General features: G+C 47.3%; 1 protein-coding gene across 2 annotated transcripts in view; it reads right to left on the reverse strand.

The window, feature by feature from the left end:
• MARCHF3 (membrane associated ring-CH-type finger 3) overlaps positions 1-1,845 on the reverse strand; it is a 341,782-nt gene extending 339,937 nt beyond the window's left edge. Inside the window, exon 1 of one of the 2 annotated variants that reach the window (XM_073557244.1) lies at positions 1,666-1,845. The gene's annotated coding sequence lies outside the window, so the exon portion shown is untranslated. The remainder of the gene's footprint in view (positions 1-1,665) is intronic. The other variant, XM_073557243.1, reaches the window with a different exon arrangement.
• Positions 1,846-6,000: the final 4,155 nt, after the last annotated feature.

The following is a 6,000-nucleotide window of genomic DNA, read 5'->3' on the forward strand; positions in this document are numbered from 1 at the left end:
TTTTAGACTTGTGATTAGCTGTCTGGTCTCTCTACAATTTCTTATGCACTGCATGGATTTTACAGCCTACAATGTGTTAATGGTCGTCTACACGGCATGCCGGGGTATGATAGCCAGTGGTAGTTTATGTTGTCACAAATCACTGCTCTGGGCAAATGCTGGGAGTTTATAAGGTGACATATCACCAAGCCACACTTGGCAGCGCTCCTGTGCTAATCGGTCATGTGCATGGAGCTAAGACCATTGATACGGGGGCTCCAGCTCCTATATGTGAGAGCCGTGGAGGACCCTCGCTCTAGGTTACAGCTGTATGGGGCACACGTTATAGCAAAGTATTAGACAATATTTTCCAGCCAATTACCCCTATGACAGAAAGTAGACTATGTAGGTAATAAGATCGATGATGGCCTTATGTTTCCTCATTTCACTCTTTACAAGTCATTTATCAAAGGCGATGGACTGACTGAGACATTATACCTCCAATACACATTCACTTTTACATTATATCGATTTATGTAGCTACAATCCAAAAGAAGTTAATGTGTGCTACGTAATCTATGAATGGGAAAATTCACATTGGTATAATTCACTGTCCACAATCCTGAGAAATGGCTCCGATTCCCTGCCATATCTTATGGAACATTGTATCCAGGTTTAATTTACAAACATTTGGATTGGATTCTTCTAGGAGTTTTCAATACAGATCCAACAAAGCACGGGGGGGGAAAATGAACAGGAAAAAATGATATTACCGCCATTATCAGCATTGTCCACCTGATGACATAGGTGGCAGTAATGTAAATGAGACATGAATAGCTAGATCTAGACTGAAGACAGGAGGTGGCGGTTTTCAGACACCCAGAAGAGCACTGCAGATGGCATAGGTTGGGGTTTGCTGAGCATTTATACATTGGCATTGATAGACAAAATCTTAACGCACAGTGAATGGAAGATTATTCTGTGTCACGGCACTTTCTCAGTGTGGTCGTCACTTGAAATGTGCGACTTGACACCTAGTATACAAAAAGGGGTTCAAAGCCAGAACACAAGTTTGGAGCTTTTCGCTGGTCCTTTCAGACACCATTGAATAGGCTGTTCTAACAGATGGGTTGTAAAGCAGAAGCAATAGACAGTAGCAATGAGGAATCTGCATTCTAAGAGCTGGAGTTGATCGTAAAGTTTAAGGGCAAGAGCACAGACGTAGACGAAAGAAAGCTGTAGACCCAGACAGTGCCAAGGAGAAGACCTCCTGCTGCTATTGTTCATGGGAGAAGTTCAAGATTAACACACAACTTCAGCACATAGGAGCGCTGGCACTACCCGGTGGCACCGGCGAGGACGCCAAGCTCCTGGACAGACGTGTCACCTACGACTGTGGTGGTCCGGAGATAATACACATAGCGACACAGACTGGCGGAAAGTCACAAGTCCATTAAGTTCAATGGCTCATAAACCTAGCAATAGGCTCCACATAAAAACCGAAAAATCAGAAGAAAATTATGAGTGAATTCTCAAAAAAATATATTCTTGACCCTCCAAGGACAACTGTAAAAATGCCCAAATTCACCGACCCCACAGACACAATGCAGCAACACATGTATGAGGCACAGGATAGACAGAGCAGGGGTGGAATGCAGGGAAAAGAGAGGAAAGCTACAAACTCACCCTAGAAAACCAGCATTTATCAATGGAGGGAGGAGGACGGTGTCAATGCTGTCTTCTAATTCCACTCCTGTCTGATTCCACTGTGGAGCAGCAGCAGATGCCTCGCACCGACTTCCCAGGCTCCAGCTGCCTGAGCCCCGAGCTCTGTCAATTCATTGACCTGCTGTGAAGGAGGCAGAGACTCCTGTCTGACTGACATGTGCAGCAGCCAATCAGAGCCCGTCCTTCCAGCAGACAGCAACAAAGACATACAGGCCCTCTGTGCAAAGAGGCGGAGCAGCAGCTGGGATTCATTCACTACTGCTGGCTGTGGGAACGTAATGTGAGGAGGGGGGTGTGACCTGAAGCTGAGGACATGGGGAGTGTGGACCCCTGCTGGACGCAGACGCTCCAGTGATGCCAGGCAGACATGGCCCTGCCCGCAGCCTCTGCTCTGTGACACCTTGGCTGCAGGTTACAGCAGTCACCAACCTGATACTTTATTTGTTGTATGCACAGATGATTCGGTGTCTGGCTGTAGGGAATAATATGAGCGGCTCAGCTGCATTTACTGTGAACTGTGAAATGATCATTCTAGTAACCGGCACGGAGAATGTGCACAATGACGTACACCGTACACCGTACACGTGTGCTCAGCGAGGACCCTGCTCGGAGACGCCCGCTGGCATTGTAGGCAATGTCACGTGCTGGAGAGACCTCAGTCACCACCGTCACACGCATTATAAGCCGGCGCCAACGGGTATGGCGAGGCGCACAACAGTTCCCACTACGGTGCCTAACCATGTTCTCCGCAGCCACAATCCAATGGCTGTGATCTCCCAGAGATCAATGTAGGAGCCACCATCAGTACTGTCACTGCTTCATACACACTTCTACTGGACAGGAAGGAGTCAGCCACATCCTGGCCACATGGATTCTGCAGAGAAGACTCCATGTAAAGTGACATTTTACCAGGTTATGCGCATAGATACTATAGTTACACATCTATTTGTCTATCTATAGAAAAAAATTGAAAAAACAGCACAAAATAGAAAAAAGGATTCGGGTGCAGGCCCTCCAGGTATATACCAAACCTCCAGATAGTCCATCAAAAAAGAAAGCAGCACATAGCCATATGGGCTATTTAAAAAAGCACTTTATTGAAAACTAACGTGGTGTGCTGCTTTCTTTTTTGATGGACTATCTATCTATCTATCTAGCTATCTATCTATTCATCCAGTGGCATATAGAGTAATTAGAGTCTGATGGGTCCGAGTGCAAGATTTACACTGACCCCTCATCCTATATAAATACATATATAGTTGTATATGTCCCTCATCCTGGTATACATGTTGCTCATCCTGGACCATCCTGATATATGTCTCCCTGTTCTTTAATGTATAATGAACGAATTCATGTGAAATGAACGAGTTCTTCAACAGATTTACCAACACCTGTGCTGCGTCATCAGGAATAAGGGATGGAGCTGAGGAACGATCGGCAGCAGTGACTTTGGATGATGAACTGCCCGCCTTCACTGTCTCCTCAAGCGATGTGAGGAAACAGTTTCGTAAACTAGTCATTGGCAAAGCAGTTGGGCCTGATGGCCTCAGTCCACGTGTCCTAAAAGTGTGTGCAAACCAACTGTGTAATGTCTTTCTGCTCCTGTTTAAGAGGAGCCTACAATCTCAGAGAATACCAGTGTTGTGGAAGACCACCTGCCTGGTGCCGGTTCCCAAGATCACATTTCCAACTTCCCTACATGACTATCGTCCAGTGGCCTTAACATTGCATGCTATGAAGTCGCTGGAGAGAATAGTACTTGCCTACTTGTGCCCTAGGGTGAGGGCCTACACTGACCCCCTGCAGTTAGTGTACCGCGGCAGAGATAGGGGCTGGATGATGCTGTAGTATCTCTGCTACATACAATACATTCATTCTTGGACAATGATGGCACTGCAGTGCACGCCATGTTCTTTGACTTCTCTAGTGCTTTCAACACTTAAAGCCCCCGTTACACACAGCGAGATCGCTAGCAATATCGTTGAAACGTCACTGGTTTTGTGACGCAGCAGCGATATCGCTAGCGATATCGCTATGTCTGATACTTACCTGCGACCGGCTCTCCCGCTGGTTATCGTTGATCGCGCGAGAAAGTCCTGGACCATTTCTCGTCGGGCGCTTCCTACTGTGCTTCCTGTTGCGCCGACGAGCGACGCGTGGACGCGGGCGAGAGGACGTCAGGATCGCCGCGTCTGACAGGTAAGTAGCGACCCCCGACCGCTGCTATGTTGCTGGTGAGATCTGCCTGTGTGGCAGCTCACTAGCGACCACTTAGCGATGCACCAGCGATCCATATCGTTGTCGGGATTGCTGGTGCATCGCTTAGTGTAACGGTACCCTTACAGTCACTCTTATTACGAAATAAGTTGACTGATATGGCAGTGGATGAGGGGATGGTGAACTGGATAAGCGACTACCTGACGGACAGGCCGCAGTTTGTAAAGATGGGAGAGGTGGTATCTGGCAGCATACCGAGCAGTGTGGGAGCCCCTCAGGGTACAGTGCTGTCACCCTTCCTCTTCACATTGTATACAGCTGACTTTCAGTATAAATCCGATCTCTGTCACCTCCAAAAATTCTCAGATGACTCAGTGATTATAGGGGGTATTGTGGGGGACCGGGAGGAGGAGGAATATAGAAGGGTGGTTTCTGACTTTGTGGATTGGTGCCAGACTAACTGCCTAGGACTAAATGTAAAGAAAACCAAGGAGATGGTGGTGAGTTATAGAAGGAGAAAGGATGATTACTTACCGATCACTATTGCTGGCCAGGAGGTGGAGAGGGTTGAGAGCTAGAAATATTTGGGGGTTCACCTTGACAGCAAACTTGATTGGAGGTGTCATACAGAGAAGGTTCAAAAGGAGGGAATGAGCAGACTGTACTTTCTGCGGAAGCTCAGGTCGTTCAATGTGTGCAGTAAAATGCTGGAAATGTTCTACCAGTCCGTTGTAGCAAGTGCCATCTTTTTTGCTATCATCTGCTGGGGCAGCGGTGTGCGAGTAGTTGACGCTAATAAGCTCAACAAACTTATCAAGAAGGCAAGTGTGGCTGTTGGCCTCCATCTTGACTCTTTTGAGGAGGTAGTGGAAGATAGGATTCAGAAGAAGTGTAGGGCTATAATGCACATTAATACACAGGTCTCCATGTTAGGTCTCCATGTTAGGATTTAGTGTTAGGTACCTGTAAACGTGGAGACTTTTGGCGCAGGTTACGGGCTCACGTATTTTGGCCAAAATATCAGCTAATACTCCACATTTTTTATGTGTTTTTTGCACTTTTTATTCAGGGTGCAGTTGGGCCCATTTCGTCTTGTAAACTGTGGTGTCTGTTCAGATGGCATGCATTTTGATAGCGCTGGGCAGCCCGCCTGAGCTAATAGAAGGGTGTCACTACAAGGCTGGCCTGGATGCTGTGCATGGCCATAGTGTGAACAGCGTCGCATACAAGTTTTTTATTGTGCATTAACATACCAGACAACAGCCCCCTCCATGTATTGGTAGGCTGTGAGCGGTTGTTTTATCGGTATTCTTGCACCTGTGTTGCCATCTTAATTATATGGGTCCACTGCATTTATCTGGAGGCCTGGACGGGTAAACCTTTCTGCTTTTTTGCTGTTTTCTTGTCTATACTTGGGCCTGTTTTTGCTATTGTCTGCTTCCATTAAGCTAACCTGCTCTCATACTCCATGTGTCTCCCTCCATGTCTTTACAGAGCCTGTTCCAGCCCTCTGTCCTCCTGGTTCTCTGTTCCAGCCCTCCGTCCTCCAGTTTCTCCATTCCTCTTCCGTCCTCCGTTCCTCCTCCACTTCCGTACTCCCTCTGCCTCTGAACTCTCTCCACCTCGTGTTCTCCATACTCTTTCCTTTTCCTATACCCACTCCTGCCTAATCAGTAGCCCTCTCCCAGCTCTCCCTGTCTCATCTCCGTTTTGGCTGGTTACTCCCAGAGCCGACCCCCTGGTCCTGGCAGCCGTGGTGCTTGAGGTCCCTGAGCCTGCTGTTAGAATATGTTTAGTTTGTGACTATCCACCATTTTCTTGTAGTGTTCTGGTTGCTGGTCTTTTTACTCTGGTTCTGGGTTTGTCTTGGGTCAGGTGATAGTATCACCCTTTATTAACCTGCACCTGTCTCCCAGTCCTTGCTGGACAACAGTGTTAATCCGCTTGAGTTCTGGCTTGGAGCTTTGCTATGCCTTCTGTGTGTTTAATTAGTTCAGTGCTGGGATCTCTGGTTCTGCTAGTCTTAGTTTCGGTTTTCAGTTTGTTTCTGCAGCCTTCTATTTGTTTTCTATTAGG

The sequence above is a fragment of the Dendrobates tinctorius genome, unplaced genomic scaffold (assembly GCF_039654945.1).
Source record: "Dendrobates tinctorius isolate UK_male_01 unplaced genomic scaffold, ASM3965494v1 ptg000003l, whole genome shotgun sequence".
In the NCBI taxonomy this organism is placed as follows: domain Eukaryota; kingdom Metazoa; phylum Chordata; class Amphibia; order Anura; family Dendrobatidae; genus Dendrobates; species Dendrobates tinctorius.